Source organism: Corvus moneduloides, chromosome 3, assembly GCF_009650955.1.
Source record: "Corvus moneduloides isolate bCorMon1 chromosome 3, bCorMon1.pri, whole genome shotgun sequence".
Classification (NCBI taxonomy): domain Eukaryota; kingdom Metazoa; phylum Chordata; class Aves; order Passeriformes; family Corvidae; genus Corvus; species Corvus moneduloides.
Genome location: NC_045478.1, coordinates 101,139,103 through 101,159,881, shown reverse-complemented (window position 1 = coordinate 101,159,881; position 20,779 = coordinate 101,139,103). Strand labels below are relative to the sequence as shown.

Genomic DNA, 20,779 nt, shown 5'->3' with positions numbered 1-20,779 from the left:
CCTAATGACAGGATTGCTGCCCTGCCCGGTGTTTGGCTCTTCCTGCCCCGCTGGCTTCGCTCTGAGGTCGGGCAGCGACGCCGGGCACGGTTGTCCTGCCTAAATCTTCCCCCTCTTCCCTTGCACCCTGCCCCCAGCCACACGGGGTTTTCACCTCCCACAGCCAGCACAGTATGACCACACCATGAAAACAGATTTAATTACCCCCACCCCTCGATAGGAGGGCAGGGGCCTCCTAGCAACAGGTAACGAAGGCACCTGCAGCTCTTCAAGGTTGTTTAACTGATAGCAGAGGAAGCAGGACGCTGGCCGAAGGGTCGCTTTCGGTAAGACGGAGTGTCAGGGGAGCGGACCATCAAAAAAGGGCTGTACAGTGATACTTTAGCAAAAGTTTAACGTTGCTGCGAGGGGAGAGGGGCCCCCGCAGCGAAAAGGGACGGCTGCTTCGCCTCGGTTTCTTGCTCGCTGTTTTCGAGCTGCCCCCAAAAGCCCCTCAAGCCGCCCGGCGGAGCGGCCCCAGCTCTGGGACCGCGCTGTGGGGTGGACACGTGTTGCTGTCCCGGGGAACGGGTCGCCTCCGGCCCCCTGCGGGGGATGCTGCCGAGGGTGCTCGGTGCGGGCCCTCGCTGGGACACGGCTGTGCGGGGCAGCGGGGCAGCCTCCCCCCGCTTATCTCATCGCTGAGAGCACGGCGGGAGCGGGCGCTGCGCGGTCGGGCACAAACCAGACGCCGAGCAAGCCCTGGCAGGGTCCGTGTGAGGGCTCAGAGCCCGCGTGGAGCGCCCACGGCCACCCCGCGGCGTCCCCGCTGAGCAGCCGCCGGGGCTCCGCGGCGGGCGGGCAGGGCTGACCCTGGGGCGGCCGGAGGGGAGGGTCTCCGGCCTGACCCGAAAAGGGGGAGCTCCCCCTCCCCTCCCCTCCCTTTCCTACCCCTTCCCGGCTCTTTGTTCTTTGCCCCTTTGTTCTTCCTCTCGAAGTTTCCAGGGGGGTTGCTGGTGAGGAGCAAAGTTGCCGAAAGCTGGGGAATTACAATAAGTGGATGTCTGAGCAAGGAAAGAGGGTGGGGGTCCGTTCCCTGGGCTAAGAGCTATTCCCCAAATCCCGCCGCGTTGTCTGCGTGCGCAAGGGGTCGGTGTGGGGTGCTGGAGCCGGGCCGTGCTTGCAGTGATGCTGAAACAGAGGAGGCTTCTGCGGCCACAGCACCAGGGCACCGGGCATCCCCTTTCCCCATTTAAACACGTTCTGGGGAACAAGCGTCCTTTCGGGTGGGAAAGGGAAGAAAATAATAATAATAATAATTGGTGAACAGGTCGTAATGAGATAAGGTGACAGAGATAAAGGCTTTCTGAATGCTAGATTTTAGGGCACACGTATGGTTTGGGATGCACAACCTCAGAATGGCTTTGTCTCCATCTGTTTCTTTTTGCTGTTTTTCGTGCTTGCTTGCTTGATAGGGCTATGGTAAGGTGTTGTCAGGAGTTAAATAAGTTGGGGCTTAATTTCAAAGTAAATGGAATATCTTCACAGAACAACATCACACCTTAAAAGACAGGCTTAGTGTAGTTAATGTGAGATCACAGAGTGGTTCAGTAGTGACAATATTGCCAAAACTTCCCTGGAATAGGAAAACATATTTATTTGTTGTAATATGGAGTAGTCTTATCCTCTCTTTACTTAACATTGTTAAATGTTAGAGAACTACAAGTTTATTTTGCCTTGCCCTAAGAAATCCCAAATAACTTCACAAATATCCGTTATCACAGGATTCTTACATCTCCTCCTGATACATGAAAGTAGGAAAACACTTTATTTGGGTGAGTTAGGTATTAGGAAAGCTGATGTGAGAAAGGAAGTTTTGATCTGGTGCATTGGAGTAGGTCACAGCAGGTTACAGGCAGGGCCAGGTCGGAGTCCTGAACTCCAGCACACTTCCCTAACAGTGCTGCTATGCTCCCACCTTTATAATGGATATCATGGATGAACGTATCACTTCAGTGTTTGCTGAAAAGCTGCATGAATGGAATTCTTGTAATCATGAGAATGTCCACAAATATTTGGTGTTTTTACATCTTATATAATTATAGATCTTACAAAATTATTTAAGAAAATATTATATTTGCAGTACTCTTGTATTATATAAAAATCCCACAAATGTTTATTATTATGTGCCAAATTTCCGAATTTGCATACCTTTTTTTCTTGTATTCAACAAAGTTGAGAATAAGGTGAGATAAGATTGGGGTTGACTAAACAAATGTTCCAGACTGGGATTTTTTTCATGTGAATACACTAATGGGGATCAGCCCATCCTTCTGGCAGAGGTTAAACCCATTTTTCCAATGAAATTGGGCTTGATTTGAGGTGATGTGGGGCCTGTTTTGGTTTTGTTTTTCCTGATGTCGAGGGCATACAATCCCAGTGAGAGATCTGGGAACCTAGCAACTGTAAAACCCAGCTTTAGATATTTCAAGGTGGCAACTCAAACACAGAAGATACCCATGAAAACTTTGACCTTTATTATTTAGGACCGTGGTTCGCAGCTGAATGTAATAATTGGTCAGTAGCAAGTTAGAAAAAGATACAGGCATTGCATCAGATACTTTGGTGATAGCTCGATTTTCTAGCTGTGTCTCCACCCAAAAGTCTACTGGCTTATTGTTGAAAGCCAGAGGCCAGCAGCACAGCTTACTGTTCTGTTTAAATCCCAGTGCTCATAATGTGGTGTTGCAATATCCAGGTAAAAATGTCCAATGCCATTTAGAACAAGGAATCTGCCTTAAGCAATGCTGTAATCAGTAATAGCCAACGTTACTGAGAGCAACAGCTTCTGCAAATGTCTTACTGCCACAAGTTAACCCAAGTACAGCTGTAACTGTGCTCAAAACTAAACAAAAGCAGACGAGTGAGAAGGAGAATAAAAACTTAATTGGAAAAATGGATTTTAGAGAATGCTGCGTGTGATCAACAAAGGCTGTTTCTGTCTCAGTAATGATGATGATTAGAGGGACAAGTGATGTTAGTGGGTGCTCGTTCAAATACAGGGTTTCTGCAGCATCAGAAAAATTATTTTCTGATTCAAAAGCATTCACTAAAGAAAGGGTGGTTGCATTTTTTTATGTTAATTAGTCTTTTCTTTTTACCTGTGCTTTTTGCTGATGTAGGTAGATTTCCTTCCAGCAGGTGAGAAATGTATATATATTTAAAAAAATCAAAACAAAACAGACAAGCCCCTACTATTTCCTTTGGAAATTCTACCATAAAATACAAGTTGCTAAATATTGCACAGGATTTTAGAAGGCAAATCTAAACATATAGTTTGGGATTTTATCATCTTGGTTTTTGGAGCATGGGACAAAACTTCTGTTTTGTAGCAGTTTGTTAAACTGCCGAGTTGTTTAAATGAGATGTCAGGCGAGACCTTTTACCTCTGCATTTTTATCACCTTTTTCTGTCCATAAGTACTTGCAGAAAACGAGGGGGAAATCCCCATTGTTTTTTGTTTTACTTCCCTTGCATTTGTTACTGTATCTAGAGCAATTCCAAACAGCATCAGTGCAGAGGAATAAGGCATAAAATCAGAATAAGGAGGACATTAAAAATGAACACTCTCTGCTTTGTAATAGATACTTCTAGGCATAGGTGTGAATGAATACTGATTCATTTATACAGTTCTTAAATGGAAAAGCTTCAAGTTTACAACAAAGGTAAACAGCATGTCGTGCTGCATTTAGCAGATGTTGGCTTGCTAACTTTAGGAAAACAGAATGGTCCCCTTGACATCCCTGCAGAGAATTATATGTTGATAGAAAGGAAAGGAGAGCACATAACTATAAGAATTTTGTTGAGAATGGAGCATTAACAACTTTAATATTGTATTTATTTTCTTTTATTCATTTATCTCAGCCTTAACAAAGCTAATTTTTTTTCTGTAAATGCCCACGTTTAGTTCTGTCAGTATATACCTAACAAAATTAAAAGAGCCTACATGATAATGCAAATCTTAGGCTTTCAAATGTTATAAGTGCCTTATGTGATTATTATATGTGTAAAATTACCACTAACCATAGTAAATAGTAGTACATTTTGGCTAAGGTTCAGTTGCTGAATAAATAGTGTTTCGATTTTTTCCTTTTATTTTTTCTTACTGCTATATCATGCATGGAGAGAGCTGGAGCTCATTTCATCCTATAGGATAGGACTACAATTAGGACGTTGACTGAACATTTGCAGAAAAAACTGGCGATAGTGGCGTGCTTCCATTTAAGTATTTCAACTGTTTCAAAATTTGCCATTCTTAATAAAGAGAGTAGTAATAATAAACTTAGAAACTACTTCCCCATGCTTATATTCTGTCACAAAAGACTTCTTATTCAAAGCACAAAAATAAGTATTTCTCTGTATTTTCTTAGTGACTCACGACCCTGAAGAACAGCACTGGCATAATACAGGCAATCTCCTTCCCACAAAATATTTGCAAGAACTGCATGTTATTGCCCACGTGTGGGATTTTGAAAATATGTCAGTAATGTGTAAGTGGCTGTGGCTCTAAACATGGAGGGAGAAAAGATGATAAATCAGTATCAGCTCATTCTAAGTAACTGATTAAGATAAAGGCTCTGTTCTGTTTTCAATGCAGTTAACACCAAAACTCTCGTGACTTTGAATAGCTTCCTCTTATTGTTTGGGTTGTGGAAATGCTTAGAAATCCCTGCCAGTGTCTTGGTTTTCTCTTGCAGAAATACACAGAACTGACATCATCTTCTTTGTAGAAAGCTGTAGTTTCAGGCTTTAATTTCTACCAAGGTTTCTAGTTAATATTTTTATATTTTTCATTATGCAGTAGGAAATTTGCCCTCCTCCCTCTCCCCTGAAATAGTTGTCATGTCCATGAGTGGCATCTGTGGTGTTTTGCGTTAAACTATTTCAAACCTCCATTCAAATACTGGATAACAATGATTTTTTTTTTTTCATTCATATCAAATACAAATCCTTACATTGATGCCAGTCTTGGGAAGCTGCCAATGAACTGTTGCTGCTAAGTTTAACATCCATTATGACGGCTGTTAAAATGGGTGAGGAACTCGCACGTTTTCTTCCGGTTAGGAGAATATTCGGGTAGAACTGAACTAGGTAATTCCATGCAGATGCTTATCACTCAATGCTTTCTGAACAAATTAAATCACTATTTACTATCTTGTTTTACCTTATTCTTTCATATTTTTGTACTCACACAAGAAGAGCAAGACATGTAAAATAGGCTTGCAATTTATAATTTAAAATAGCTCTTCAAATGAGGAATTAAAATAGCACAGATCTCTGAACTATAAATAAGAAAATATTTTTTTCTCTTTCTGACTTGAATTTTCTCTGAATAATTTTCTTCCCTCCTCCCTCCATATTCATCTTGTCTACTTGAAAAATGTTGGAAGTAGTAAGCATTTTAGTAGGATATAGTAGTGACTCTTCTATGTTCAAAGATACTTGAAGTTCTTCATATCGTGTCTCTGTAGAAATTGTTAAATACTTTTAGGGTGACTGAATCTTTTACATATGTCAAAAAAATACTGTAATCCAGTGATGGTTTCCACTGACATCTGGATATCAAAAGATTTTGCAGCTGCACACATGCATGAACTGCTACTGACATCAGGTACTTTTGGGGCAGGTGGTGTATTCAGGTGACAAAAAATAAATTGAGTTTATACTTCTAAATTTGGTGATACTAACTTCTCCTAAACACTGAGTAGAGAAATTTGCACTTTTTGCTTTTCTTTTTCCAATCTGTAATAACATCTAGCCAGTGGACTAAGCGTGATAAATACAGGTATCTATGACAGATACAGATGTCTGTGCACCTCTCTGTCTATCTATATATATATATCTCACATTACAGCCAAGGAAAAATTTACTCAAGGGGATAAACTTGCTTTAAAGGATGTGCCACATAAATGAGAAGCTTTATGCATCCAATGTTATCTGTCTTGGTAGAATAAAGAAATTACTGAAAATGTAGCATCCAACTTTCCTGAAGCATTTATGTAAGGAAGGATCATCAGCAGTAGACCCATGTAAGTGAGAGTGACTATAACAAGTGAATTATATCTCAATTCCTTTACTGATTACCTGGCAAATAAATTTTCATTAATATTTCGAAATAAAAATTATTTAAGAGGGAAAACATATTATAAATTCAACCATAGAATGCTGGGGGGTCTGAAGTTTTTTTGATTGATTGTTATGGAGCAAGCAGCGTTCATAGGAAAATATTCAAAGTGGGGGGGAACAATAGTTGAGGGACTGTGACAGGACAGGCACAGATCTTTCCTGAACTAACAGAAGATGCAGACCAAATAATTTGTCGCTGGAGTGTTAGGATCTTTCAAATCACATTGAAGCTAATCTTATCTCTAAGGCTGGCATCACATCCATTGAAATCACTGAGATTCATGTTCCATAGTCTGGGACTTCTGCAATCATTACTAATTTTTGAGTGGCTTATTTTGATATTAATAATTTTAAATGGTTGGGTAGAACAGATGTGGTAAACCTGTGATTGATTGTAATACTTGACATTTAACAGCTGAGCTTGTTCTGTTCATCCAAGGGGCACCAAAGACATTATCCTGACTTTCATATAAGGGAACTGAGGCACAGAGAGAGAGAAATGACTCTCAGAAGCCCAGGTTCCCAGTGATATGTTGGTGATCAATTTAGGAATACAGAGCAGCTTGCATATACCTGCTACACACACGCTGTAGCCTCATAAAGTGCATTCATTTCACGGTGCCTTCACAAACTCCTAAAATCTTTTTTCAACTATTTTCTCTAGAGCTTTGTGACACACTTTCATTTAGTGGCAACCCTTCATTCATCAAATGTCTATAAAGCTTGTACCTTGTGGTCACCTGTATGAGGATTGGAAGACCTGTTAATCTTTCCACTACCCAAATAACTTCTTGGATGTTAACTCCTGTATTTTTAAGTGCAAGAGCAGAATTATGTGAAAGCAGATGGAATTACTCTTGCATAGCATTTTTTGGACTGAGGGCATGGAGAGGAAAACTAGGATCCCATTTTGTACATGCTCGTGGCAGCATAAAGCTGAGGCAGAAAACCTGAGCTGTAATGGAAAATAGTGAAGGGCCATTTCTATTGGATTTGTACCTAAAGAACTGCCCCAAGAAGCAGCAAGTGCTGCTGGAACAGAAGAAACTGCTTCTGGATGTTAACTCTGAGTGGTCTTGGTAACTCAGAAAGAAATCTGATATCCTATCTGCACAGGTAGAAAGGTAAAGCAACAGTCTCCTAACAACTGGAAATTACTACACCAATCTCTCAAAAATCATTACTCGTACAGAAGAGTTAAAAAGAAAATAAATTGGCTCTCCTATCATGTATCTGGCTGTAGCAAGTAAGGTCAGGAATATGTTTTTACATTAGCAGCCATTAAAATGAATGACTGTTGATTGTGGTCATGCTTTCCCTTTTTCTGTAGTCTTAACTGAGCACCCACATCCCAAGGGCTCAGAGCAGGGGCTGAGACTTAGCTGTGTGTGCAAGCCTGATAAGCAGAACACTGAGGTTCTTGGGAAAGTTCCATAAGGACTTGGATGGGCTGTTTGTGAGCTAGTGCCTCTACTTCTCAGCAGAAATTTAGTAGCAGAACATTATGGTGGATCTCCTAAACTGGTGAGTTTGTTCTACAGCAAGGAACTGTATCATAGTATCCAGTAGCACAGTGCAAAAATTTGCTCTAAGTAAAATCATCCTTGGTGAAATAAGTGAGTAGAAGGAAATAATGGACACAACTAAACTCTGGGTACTGTATATAAAAAACAGTGTTAGGAAAAAAATGGCTTGATGTCAGTCAGTAATGTGAGTTTTCCTGATGTTTCTTTTAATTCTCTGTAACTAAAATGAGAACTGGCTGTTGCATAAGGGAACTTCAAGAACATGTTAAGCGATGTTTTATGTGCACCTTGTAGTGGGCTGGTGGACACAGTAACATAATACCAGGCTGAAAATTTTCTGCCAAATTAAGAGCCATGTTTGGCCATCTCACAGGAGAGGGTAAACGGGGACGCAGAGATCTTTGCAAGGGAAGCAGTTCCCCAATGTTACCTTCTCCGTGCCCTCCCCTGCAGAATCCCATTCAGAGGATGAGCTCCAGCTTGGCAGCCTGGCTTGCCAGTCCTGCCACACCTGGCTGGACACCAGGTCTCTCCTCCTGTGCCTGCTTTTTGCTGTGCAGAAAGGCAGTGCCAGGTGGCTACGGCTGTCCTCTTTTCTTCTCTCCTTTTGGCTGGAGCTGCCATCTGACCAGAGGGGTAACGTGGGGAAGGCTGATCCCTTCCATGACCTGTTTGGGGCTATGATTGCATAGCCCAAAATTGAAAAGACAGTCCTCTGCACTGAGTCTCCTGCTTTTGGGGAAAATGCTTGGCATTCTGCCATCCAACTACAAAGCAGATTAAATGACTGGCACTATTTTGAAGCACCTTTTATTTTCTACTTCACTATCTACAAGTAGATATATACAGATTTTGGGACTATCTTTTAGATTCCTTTCTGAATCTTCTAAGAAGACAAAAACAAGACCAAAATTATCCCTTCTTTATTAAAGTCATTAAAAACCCCACTGTGACAACCACAACCCCAAAATCCATTGGAGCATGTATTTCTACAGAAATGGATATTGTCTTAGATATGACAAAGCTTCTAAAGCTTTTTAAACTTGATGTTTGTAAGCTATTAACAAACCATGATTCAGTAATGCAGTGGAAATAGCATAGCTAAAAAGGAAATAACTTGCCTCCTTGGCAGAATTATCGTTACCCTGTGTGTAGGAAAAGCCTTCATAGCTGGCTGCCTTTGCTGCAATCACTGGTGTACTTTTTTCCCAGGATATCCCATTGTTTGCCACTCTCCTTCCGCAATCATTTTTGTAGTGCTTTTGGATGCAGGAACTTTTTCTGGTGAAACGTTTTGTGCAGCACCTAACAAATTTCCCATCCTACCCTGGATAGTGCTACTATGCTGTAAATGCCTAATGAGAACACATCTCTGGTAGTGTAAATCTGGTGCAGTTACCCTGGTTTTTGTAGCCATTGCTCTGCACTGACACTTGGTTGGGTCTGACAGCAGCAGGTCTCTCGCTCTGCCTTTTGTGGCAAGAGAGAAGGACCTACTATTTTGGGAGTTATTTCTGCCAAAAGCTGAGACCTGTAATCCTGCTAACATCAGAAGGAGAGGAGAACATGCAGCTCTTGGCAGCAGCAAGCCCCACTAATTTCTGCACTGCCCAGAAATTAACTTCAAGAGTCTCAAAATTGTCATTAAAATTCAATTGTTTCCCTTCACATTTAGACATCCGCCCATGGAAAAACACCCATTGTGTAACTTCTCCCCCTCTCCCTGGAGGATGGGAAGGTTGCAGCCCTAATGGTGGCTGAAAAGACAGAGGCAAGAAAATGAGCTTACCTTGCTGCCCTAAAGTTAAGCAGTAATGCACATGGCACCAACACTGAAATACCTAATAATTTGGATGTAGAATTTAATTGCTAAATATTTCCCATTGGTTCTGCTTCTGTCTTGGTTATATAAATATCTATAACTTTATTTTTTATTTTCTTGCTTTTTTTTTTTTTCCCCCTGTATGATATAACCAAAATACCATGGAAAAATGCAACTTATCAATTTTTTTAATTTGAAAGTGAAGATTGGATTCTCACCGAGGATAAACTGGTATGACTCCCCTGGGCTCTCACTGGCTGCATATCTGGTTTCTAGTCTGTGGCTCTGACCAGGTAATTACCAAATAAAACTTCACCATATCGTAACATTCACATATAGTAACAGAATTCAGGGTTCTGACTGAGGTTAGGCAGTTAAATGTAAGTAAATGCCTTGGTCTGTGGAATAAGATATTTTCACTTTTCTCATAATTTTCCATCAAGAACAACTGGATTAAAACTGGTGTTCTCTCCTTCCCATTGGCCTCTTGGCCATCTGCTGAGGCCTGCTGGTTTAAGAGGAAGAATGAGTTCAGTATCACATTTCACTTAGGGGTCTAGAAATGAGCATCTTTAATGCACACCAAATGAGCTAAATTACAGGGGAGTGTTTCCAGCAGGCATTCCAGGGCTGTGAATACAGCCTGGGAATCCATGGGCCAGCATGCTTTGTCACCCTGGCTGATGCTTAGAGGCCTCCCTACATGCTTCTGGTACACCATTTTCTACCTGTATCTATCCCATCTTTGCAAGCACAGCTTTTTGTGTGTGCCTGGGGATGTACTGACGCATTCTGAAAAGTCAGAAGACTCACTGAACTTTTGAAGCTGGATAACGTCAATGTGCTTCAAACAGGGTCTATATGGAGTTGAGGTCCTTCTATCCAAAATTATTTAAGACCTAATATTGACCTATCCATCTTTTAACTTAACATGCCAGGTGAAGTTGTGCAACCTCAGGGAAGATAATTCATACAAACAGTGTTGAGGTTCCCTAACCGAGTGTCTTGGGTGCTTTCTTCTCTACTGCAATAGCATCAGTTCCTCTGTCATTATATAAAACAAAACACTTGGACCAAGAATTCAAGTTCAGGGATGAAGAGTTTTGTGTTTGCTCTTCTTCCAGTCTACAAACTAGTCTATGCATAGGCTGCTTCCACTCTCCTTTTGAAGCTCTACCATCAGCATTTAAGGTCATTCAGGCAAGAGAAAGGAAGTAGCAGAGAGCATGACTGTATGCTTCTGTGAAAACATTGAATTATGTGGGGTAATCCTGGATTTCTGACTTCCAGGACTCCTTTAGCACTTACACATTAAGAATAAAATACATTAATGGGCTTTTGAGAATTCCTGAGATATGACCTTAATCATAGATAGAGCCTATCTGCCATTAAACATAATACCTTCTTGATAGTCACCTCCTGCAACCTTTGTCATTGAGGTCTGTTAGGAAAGGCAAGAGGCATTCTGGAAATCTTGTAGTGAGTACCTGCACCCCCAGGAATTGGGCCCATCACGTACTGTTTTGCACCTGTACTTTCCCCAGTGTGCTGCCTGTCCCTTGCACACACAGCACGGCTGCTGAAGTGTAGGTTCTTAATCGCCTGTTGGTTTAATATTTGTGCAGCATGTCAAAGGGGAAAGGGCTTAAATTCTGTTTGCATTTTAAGTAACTGTCTTGGCAGTTATACAATCCACAGTGTTTATGTTTTTACGGAATGCAGCATTTGTGACTGTTGTTTTAAGAAGTGCAGATATTAAACATGGCCAAGCAGGTTCTACAGTGGGTCCGGCCTGGGTCAGCCTCGTACTGGCTGTCAAGGGCATTTGGAGAGGTGCCACTTAGCACTGCACAGTTTGCCTGCTTGTACTGGCATATTATAACATGGTGATGGCAGTTTGGCAACTTTTATCTGTATCAAGCAAGCCAAATCCTGATCCCTTTACTTACAGCTAGTTCAAACTCCTCTGATGCTAGACTCAACTCTTGTAAAAAGCCAGATGGTAGAAACTAAGAGCTGAGCTTATTCTGAGCAGATTTGGATCTCACATTAGTAGAGGGCCCCACCCTGAATCCTGATCTCTGATAAATTAACTTTTTAATGTTTCATTACTGCTAGGGTACAAGCCAAGTGTCTACGCAGATATTTATGTTCCAAGAGACAAATGCAAGCTCATTTTTTTCTTCTGATTTATAAGTATGTTATGTTTTACAGACATGAGTAACTCATGTGGGATCTTTCCCACAGAGTAAAACCAATGTAAATTCACATGACTCAGGGATTTGTTTCAATGCTCATGTATAAGCTCTCATTAGAAATGATTATGCTTGAAGATCAAAAGAAAGTACACTCACTTGTACTAATGTTTAATGCATAATTCACATTGTTAGAACAAAAAACAAAACAGTCGGTGGTTGTTACGACAAATATCAAACATTGGCACTACTAACCAACTCCCACAGAGGATCCTTCATTGCCTGGCATTGGCTGCGCGCTGAGATTTCCTCTTGCGTGTGCCATTGTCTCGGAGATTTAAAGACACCTTCCCCACTGGATGAGTAATGGCCCTGCAATGACAGGAGTGGGGGAGAGCCAGGATACCCCACCACTGCAGGTGGATCCAATGCTCAGAAACCTCTCAGCAGAAGCAGAGTGTACAATAATCCAATCCAATTTTTTTATTCAAGTGGGATTTCAGATCAGGCACGCTCCTATAAAACTCTAACTGCCTTCAATCTGAGTGTAATATCAGGCTTAATATTTGAGCCTTAATATCAAGACCCATGGTCAAAGTCATCCAGCACCACTGAATCTAAGTACTTGATTTCTCATTTACGTTTGTTCACGTTTACCTTCTTCACTCAATGCTTATTTTGTTACCAGAATTATTCTTACTTAAATAAGCAGATTTGGCGTGAGGGAGTTGTAGGTGAAATCCATTCCCTATATCCTTAACCAAGACAAGCACAGTAGCGCAAAGCCATGCTTGTAATCACAAAATGAGAATCCTGTAGGCATCATTGCCTGTTACACCGAGTACCTGGGGCTGCTTCATTTGTGTAAAGGAAGACCCCGGCTAATGTGTGACACGTTTTTGTTCGGTTTTTCTCCCCCCAAAAAAGAAAACCAACAAACAATCTTAAGTTTAAAGGTTAGGAGGCTTCATTCACATCAGAGAATCACCTCAGTTCCATGGGTATCCGTGGCATGGAATGACACTGAATGATGTTTGACAAACTTTGTGCTTGGCACAAGGTAACAAAGCATATTGTATGTTCTCATTATCAGTTCAGTCACTTTCCCATATGCAAGTGATGTGATACACCTGATTCAGAGCAGAGGCAGGGTGGCTGCCTGGGTTTCAGGTAGGTTCTCCCTGATTCAGACCTCTGTAAGCAAACTATAAATTAGCTCTCTATTCTTAAGGTGCCTCCCCTGAAGGCCTTGCTGTACTGCAAACTCTTCTGTGAGAGTCTGTGAGGTTCCTCATTCAGGAACTAAAATTGCTGAATCAGACTGGGTGCTATTGCTATGAATGGAATACAGTCAAATGGATCATGGGTGTCTCAGAGAGCAGAGCTTTGGGGTGCATTTTCCTTTTGTTTGGAACAACCCGCTCAAAATATTTATGATTGAGAAGCCAGTGTTTCTTTCAGTAAAGAACCTTTTGTCCTCTTTAGGGCAGCTGAGAAGGTATTTAGAGTATATACTGGTTGAACTGTTTTAGTGGAATACACATGGCATTGCTATCTTGAAACTGATCACAAATACATTTCTGTTGTGGGGTTTTTGTTGAGGAAGAAAAACCTGTAATGAATTAAATATGCTTCATGAGGAAAGAAGTAGGTCAAATGTTGGGCTAAATTAACCTCATGTTATACAAAATGACTAAATTCTGTTGTTTTCACCTGTGGGACTCTGGACTTGTCTACACACCAAATTATTTCAAGGCACTTATTAGGTACCGCAGTAATTACGTTCAACTAAACCCATGTGTAGACAACTCTTACACCAGTGTAACAATTCAGTTTCTTGAATTACCTTAATCCACTTTGAAAGTGGATTAAGTGAAACCAGGAAACAACTCGGTTATTCCAGAATGAATAAACTATCTGAATACAGTTCGGCTTTACATTCACATCCGACCTTATTCCAGCATAATTTTCCTGGGCTGAGAGGTTCTTAGGATATATCTGCATAGCAAATGAATGTATGATTACAGACACACCAACCCTTCCTCTACTCTCACTGGCATGAGTAACAGCAGTAATGAAAGATGGTAGCACAGACTCCAGTAGAGCCTATTAACTGGAGCATATATATGCAGTTGGTTGTGAACAGCCTCTGCTGAAATCCACCTCATCACACCCTCACTTCAGACACAACTCACATCCCTTAGCCGGATACAGGGGCTGGGAATGCCTCTCTGCATCTCCAGTGTGTACACACCAAAAACTGCATGTGTGATAGGACTGCACAGCAGAGCTAAATGGGAACCAGGTGAATTTAACTTCAGAGGTTAATCACACTGGAGAAGAAGCAGGGCTCGCACATTTTTAATATACACACCTCTGACAACCAAATAAAGCGTCAGCTGTGTGACTGCAGAAGCCAAATTAAATGTGCTGTAGACAAGCACAACTCAGATGACTTCACCAGGGCTGGATGTGACTCCATAGTTGAGATCTTGCTTATTTGGCTGGCACTTGTTTTGTTACCTATCTGCTCATTTATTTTAATGAAATTAATGCATTTTAATGTTCCTTTAAGCACACTCCAAAAATAGCAATTTGATTAACTAATTCACTTTTAAGAGTGTAACAATCACAATGAAAAATCTCTCTGTTAGCTGAGGTATGGTGTAATTGTAACTAGCATCTTGGGTAGCTATGCCATACCCTTTTACACAAATTCCCCACGTCAATCAAAAGAGCCTCACTTAAAAATGAGTGGTGAAATACAGACAACAATCAAGCTCTACACACTGCTTCTCAAATCTATGAAAAATATGTGTCAGTAATGTACTCTGTTGAGACAGTAGAGTTAAAATGGGTAAGAATTTAGCATAAAAGCAGTTAAAAATTATTTCAGAACAGAAACATGTAGCAAACTTGTCTTTCTAGCCAAGCCAGAAAGCATCCTGAGTAGTTTACATTTAAAAACAAAACCAAAAAAAACACCCCAGTGCTTTCAATTTCAGGCTTCTTAAAATGATGCTTGGACTGTACAATATTCCAAGAATGATTTCTTTTTCCCGAACTCTTTTTCCAGTTGCAATAGGTGCTCCCAGCATTTAAAATAAGCCGCTGCTAAGGGCACTGAGCCCAGCAACAGAGAAGGTGTACACTGACTTTTCCCTGACTTTATCGCCTTATAAAAACTGGAATTGCAAAACCTAATTAGTAACAATATTAAGCAAAGGCAATCTTCCCTTTTATTGTATTTAAATGAGGAAAATGAAAGTATTAATGCTAATATTAAGGCAGAACAGAGGCAGTTGCAAAAAATAATTTAGTTTCAGCCCTGCTACATGCATCACTTCACGAACTCCGCTGCGCTAGTTACCTGTGCACTGGCGATGTTGTAACTTGTTATTGTAATAGGTGGTGTGAAAAGCAACACAGAAGAGGGACACTTGTCTCAGGGCTCTGCTGGGACGCTCTGCGGTCACAGAGTAGGTGGTGTGGTGCTGCAGCAATGTGTGGTAACAACTGGTTTTTAGATGAAGACGCACTTAAACTCAGGTTGCCATGGGTAGTTTAAGCGAGGCCTAGTTCTGGGAATACTTTTGCATGCGAGTTAAGTCTCACGTGTGAAAATGTCCTCGGAATTTAGGGGGAGCGTTCATGGAGATTTGCAGGATCTGGCTTTGCGAAGCGCACGAAGCCAGGGCAGCGGATGCGTGTGGCTGCTGCCATGGCCGGGCACAGCGCTGCCAGCCTGCTCGGCGGTCACAGCGGCCCCGGGGCTGCCGCAGGCCCCGGCTCGCTCTGCTTTAACGCAAACCCTCCCGCCTTCGGGAGCAGCTGCTCGGCTGCCCCAGCAGCAGAGGTGGGAGCGATGGCTCAGGCTCCTCTCACCGAGCCCTGCCAGGGCCTGCGCCAGCGCTTGGCTCTGCTCGGCGGCGACGCCATTGCGCAGCCCGGTGCCCCAGTGCGGCCCGGGCTGCCCGGCCCGCAGCGCCCCCGGGGCACCCCGGCTCCCGGCGGGGCCGTGGGGCGCTGTGCGCCGGGGGCTCCCCCGCCTTCCCTGCAGAGCCCTGCAAGGCATTGGGGAGGCGCGGCGCCGGGCCTGCACGGCAGCAGCGGTGCGGCATCCTCGTTCCTCGCCCGGCCTCCTCTGGCATTCCGGGTGCTTTTTTGTCTTTTTATTTATTTACTGGGTTTTTTTTGTATGTGTGCGGTGCCCGTTCCCCCGCCCCCGCCGGCCGCTCGGCACATGGCCTGCTAGTGGCCGGCGGCGCGTGTGTCCCCGCGTCCCCTGGGCGAGGTGTCCCGTCCGCCGCCCGCATCCCGGCCGTGGGGGGCTGGCACCCCCTCCCTCCCCATCCCCCCTTTTCTGCAGTCGCCTTTTTGTTGTTGTTGGTTTTTTTTTTTTTTTTCGTGGTTTTGTTTGTGTTTTTTCCAGGTGGGACGTGGCGGTGACCGGCGAGGCTCGCCCGGCACTGAATGTCACCCTGAAGGTAAAATGAAAGACACGGAGATGAACGCATGCCTGCGCCCCGCGCCGCCGCTCCCCCGCGCCCGCCGGCGAGCGGCCGCCACCATCGCGGGGCGGCAGCCCCCGCCGCGCCCCGGATTTCCTGTCCCGGCTTTTCGTTACTGCGCCTTAAAAAAAACCAAAAAATCAGAAAAAAAAAAAATCCGCATGCGAAAGAAACGTGCACGTACCCGGTAACGAGCCCAGGAAAAAACCCGGCCGCTTCCCCCTGCTCCTGCCAAGTTATCATTGGGAACACAGGCAGGCGCCGTGACGTCCCGGGTCAGGCCGAGTGCGGACCGGCGCTACCAAGGCGGCAGGGAGGCGCGGGGACGCCGCCGGGGCCGGGGCCGCGGGGACCGGGGCCGCCGCCGCCCGCCCGCCGCCGCTCTCCGCCCGCCGGGCCGCGCCCGCCGCCGCCGCCGCCCCCCGCGCCCCCCGCGCCGCCGCCGCGGCGCCGCTCGGCCTCCCGCCCGCCGGCGGCTCCCCCCTCGCCGGCGGAGGTCGCGGGAGCCCAGTTAAAGGAGGCGTGTGTAAAGATTTTGCAATGTCCCTGCATGGTGTTGTAGACTTTCCTAGCAAAGAAACCGGCTTCGGCTTCTTTAAAATCCCCGACGACTCACCTGATTAACCTGCCTGCGGTTCTGAGCTGACCAGGTAAAGCGAGCCCCCGCACCCCGCACCCCCCCGCACCCCCGCCAGCTGACATTGCATGGGGGGCATGTTTGTGCTTGGAGATGAGCCGCTGCCAGGAGCGCTCTACACCCCCACCCCCCCCCCGCCCCATTCCACCTTCAGCCCTTGCCAATTGCACTTGCTCAGAGTCATTCCCCCCAAAAAAATCCAGCTTTGGAAAAAGCCGCACGACAGCACCGGCCACCCGGGGTTCAGTGGCTCTTGCCTCTCGGACAATCATTTAGAATTACTGGCCCGGGTGTGGGGGGGGGGGGGGGGGGGGGGGGGTTGGGGGAAGAAGGGAAGGAGAATGATTTTTTGGCTGCTGACAGATGCTACCCCGCAGGTTTTGTGTGTGTGTCCCCCTCCCGCCCAGGGTCAGGAGTGCTGGGAAAGTGACGAGGCTTTAGCCAGCAAGAGTTTAGGGCCGGGGTCCCGGGGTGGCTCCGGCGGCTGCGAGCGGAGCAGGGGGACCGGAGTCTCCCAGCCGGTGCCGGGGCGCGCGTGTCTGTGGCGGCGGCTGCCCGGGCCGCCCTGCCCCCCCCCGCCGTGCCCGCTCGGGAGCCCCGAAGTGTCCCGGCTGCGGCGCGGGGCGAGGCCGGCGGGGGGGCCCGTCCTCGTCCCGTCCCTCCCCCGCCGCTCGCTCCTTCCTGGAACACTTGTGCGGGCGGCCGGCGGGAGCGAAGCAGGCCCGGGGGGAGCCCTGCCCGCCGGGCGGGGGTCAGGGCGCTCCGCTGGCGGCCCCGGGCGGCGGGAGCGGCGGCGTGGCCGCCCCACGCGGGACGCGCTCCGCGCCGCCCGTGCCGGGGTATCGGGACCCGCGGGCGGACGCGCGCACACAAAGGCAGCGGGGCCGCGCGCTCCCGGGATCAGGAGGGGCGCAGGAAAGTGTGCGAAGTCCACGCACTGCTCGCTCCTCCTGGCACTTGGCCCTCCCATCGCCGGCCGTGGGGAGGAGGGGGTTTGGGGAAGCGGCTGCCTGTGGGGTCTGAGTGTGACCTGGCGGTGAGGAATTTTTTTTTTTCTTTTTAATTAAAAAAAAAATTATTTTATTTTTTATTTTCCCCTGGTCGTTAATGCGATGAAGGCATGACTGGTCTGGAGGTACATTTTGAAGTGCTGCAGGGGATGCACTCCGTGTACTGGTTCTAGTTAATATGTTTTTCGTGATCCCAGAGAAGAGAAGACTGCATTTAAGAGATGACTAAATAATGGGGGAGGGAAGTAAAAATGAGTAGAATATAAAGGAGACGAAAATGAAGGTGAATGGTGGTGTGGGAAGGCAGGCACTGAGCAGCTTGGGTTTCTCTCCTGTAATTCTTCCCCTCCTCTATAGTGTACCCCCATCCCACTCCACCCCCGCCCCCTGGAATCCTGTCTTTTCATACTATTAAGGAGATTCTAATAGTAAACATAACACAACAGAAAAACAGATGACCCCCCCCCACCTCTGCTTGAACCTATCACTGTCTGTGACTGGGAGGGAAATCTAAGTGCCCTTTGTATAAACCCACTAAAGTTCTAGGCATTTATTAGCTACCCTGTTTAAAATACAACGTATAAAACTTGCTTGATACATTTCACTGTTACTTCCCTGTTTTATTTCAGAGGACAAAATGTTCTGGTGTGGCATGCCTACCCTCACTTTCAGAATGAGAGTAGTTTACAATATAACCTACATTAGATTATACATGGTATGTGCGTTGCATTTCCACTGAAAATAGCCAAAGACTTAGAATGATGAAGCGACTCATGTGGTTATGATCTTCCTTGTCTTGGGAGCATCAAGGTAGCTGTGGTTCATTGTGCTGGGGAGGGGGACTCCGTGGTCTGGGGTGTTTCATGTCTCTACAGGAATCTGGCAGGTCTCCTTTTAGAAGACTTTAAAAATGTGCCAGGGGCAGGAGAAGGTAAACACGACATTCAGCATGCTCATTATCAAAATAAGGAAAACAAATCGATTGTATTAACTGTCTGTGCAGCATCACAGTTATTCCACAGTATTTTGTCAGAAATTAAAAGGTTACCACTAAAGTACTATATCCATATCTCCAGCCTGGCACCACTTATTACTGCAATGGTATTTCAATATTAAGTGATCTTAGAGATATTTCGTCTTTCATTTTGAATCCTGAATTTGAATCAGCATTAGGATGTCAGGGCTGTGAGATAAGGTATAACAAACTAAGTAGACAGCTGAAGGGCTCCTGGTGAAGGTGTTGCTGAGAAGGATATCTTGGGCCGTTCGCAGTAACCTTGTTTACAGGGACATTTCAATTGCAACCTGAATTTCAGCGAGAGGCTGCCTGGACTAATGCCTGCTTGTCTGAAACCCATCACAAGTGTCTTTCGCACTCTAAACCTTCTCTCTGCCTTGCTTGCATACTCGTATAAACTTTTCTGGAAGGTTAGGATGATTTTCTGATATGAAAATTAAGATGTTTTCCTAAGAGGAACACTGCTCTTTGAACTCGTGTACATTAGCAACAAAGTATTCATGAGGTTTGATTTTTTTTTGCTTCTCTGATGTGTCAGGATCAGTAGTTGCACCAGTCTTTTTAACTTCACGTATATGGCTTTGATTTATTATATTTTAGCTTCGGCAGTTTCGAGCGTATTTTGCAGCACATGAAGTCGGTTCAAGTCAGAATGTGGAAAAGAGGCATATAGTAACAAGGAACAGTTTTGTAGTGATTTGCTAATTTTTTGTTTTCTTTTCCTAAAGCTGTTCCAGGAAAATCACGTGAATTTAGCGAGTGGGTGCTAAACACCAGCAGCAGCATTGATGAAGAAAAATGCTGTTGAAATACTTTGGAATAATAAATAGGATATGTAATGGTCAACCACAAGATAAACATTTTACACGGTGTTTTTATGGCTCTAAATTGGCTGCATTGTAAACCAAGCTCACTACTCTATTAAGTCATCAGAGTTTTCAATTATTTAAGATTTTTAGTCAGGCCATCTAATACAGTCTTCATCATCCCCCATCAGAGAATTATGCATAAGGTTGTAATTCCTTGTTGTTGCTATGTGAAGGCTTTGTTGTAGATGGGGGTTTAATTTTGACTTATCATGACAAATATTGCAAAGCATGCACCCAGGAAAAAAATGATATGGAAATAGCCCCAGTCCTACGAAATGGGGATAGTTACGGCACTGAAATGTACCTAATACAATTTGAGATCCACTCACTAAGAAACCTTGACAGTATCTGCCTTGCAGGTACTGTGCATTTGGAAATACTATATCTCCATTTAAATGCAGATCTTCAGTTTTCTCCAGGGGGCAGTTGGCGAATCTTTCGATTGAACCACCGGTACTAGAAAAACTAACTGAGGATTTACCCATGAACAAGAGACCCTTTCAAGTCTGCCTTTTTGAAATAATGATTATAAAATTTCCTAATATTGCAATTTTATATTGATTTTGAATGCCTTTTCAGAAGTCACAGGAAAGGAATAGTGCCTTTTACTCAAGGTAGGCCAATGTCTGCACGCTTGTTTAGCAATCCTAACAGAGAGAACTGCTACAAATAACTTCTTTGTTTTTACATGGGTATTGTGTTTGCATGTGAGTTTTGTCAAATGGACAGAGCAGTCTTGCTTTGATTTTGACCTAGATTCCTCCTGATTATTCCAATACAGCTAGTACCTGCTTATTTCCCACTGTGAAAATAGGAGAACAACTGTTGATGCTATCTAGCTGGGGCTGCATGGGCAGTAGGCACGCATGTCCAGTCCTCTCCCCTCCTCCTCCTTGGCTTCCTTAATAAAATAGCACTGGGGGCTAAAGAGGGAGCAAGCCAGTATTTCCCCTCCTGTGGATTTTCATTCTTTGAGGGTTTGATTCAGAGAAAATGGGGTGGGGGGGAAGAGTAGAATGAGTGAAT

At 44.6% G+C, this 20,779-nt stretch overlaps 1 protein-coding gene and 1 long non-coding RNA gene across 8 annotated transcripts in view; one reads left to right on the top strand and one right to left on the bottom strand.

Annotated features, from left to right (window-relative positions):
* Nucleotides 1-4,912: 4,912 nt before the first annotated feature.
* Nucleotides 4,913-16,577, bottom strand: LOC116441282. Its single transcript, XR_004239001.1, has 2 exons — nucleotides 16,404-16,577; nucleotides 4,913-16,189 (listed from the first exon to the last, which is right to left on the bottom strand). It is a non-coding gene; the product is annotated as an uncharacterized LOC116441282 (long non-coding RNA).
* A 133-nt stretch (nucleotides 16,578-16,710) lies between these two features.
* ESRRG (estrogen related receptor gamma) overlaps nucleotides 16,711-20,779 on the top strand; it is a 374,879-nt gene continuing 370,810 nt past the window's right edge. For all 7 annotated transcript variants that reach the window (XM_032103004.1, XM_032103003.1, XM_032103001.1 and 4 more), the window contains exon 1: nucleotides 16,711-16,869. The gene's annotated coding sequence lies outside the window, so the exon portion shown is untranslated. The remainder of the gene's footprint in view (nucleotides 16,870-20,779) is intronic.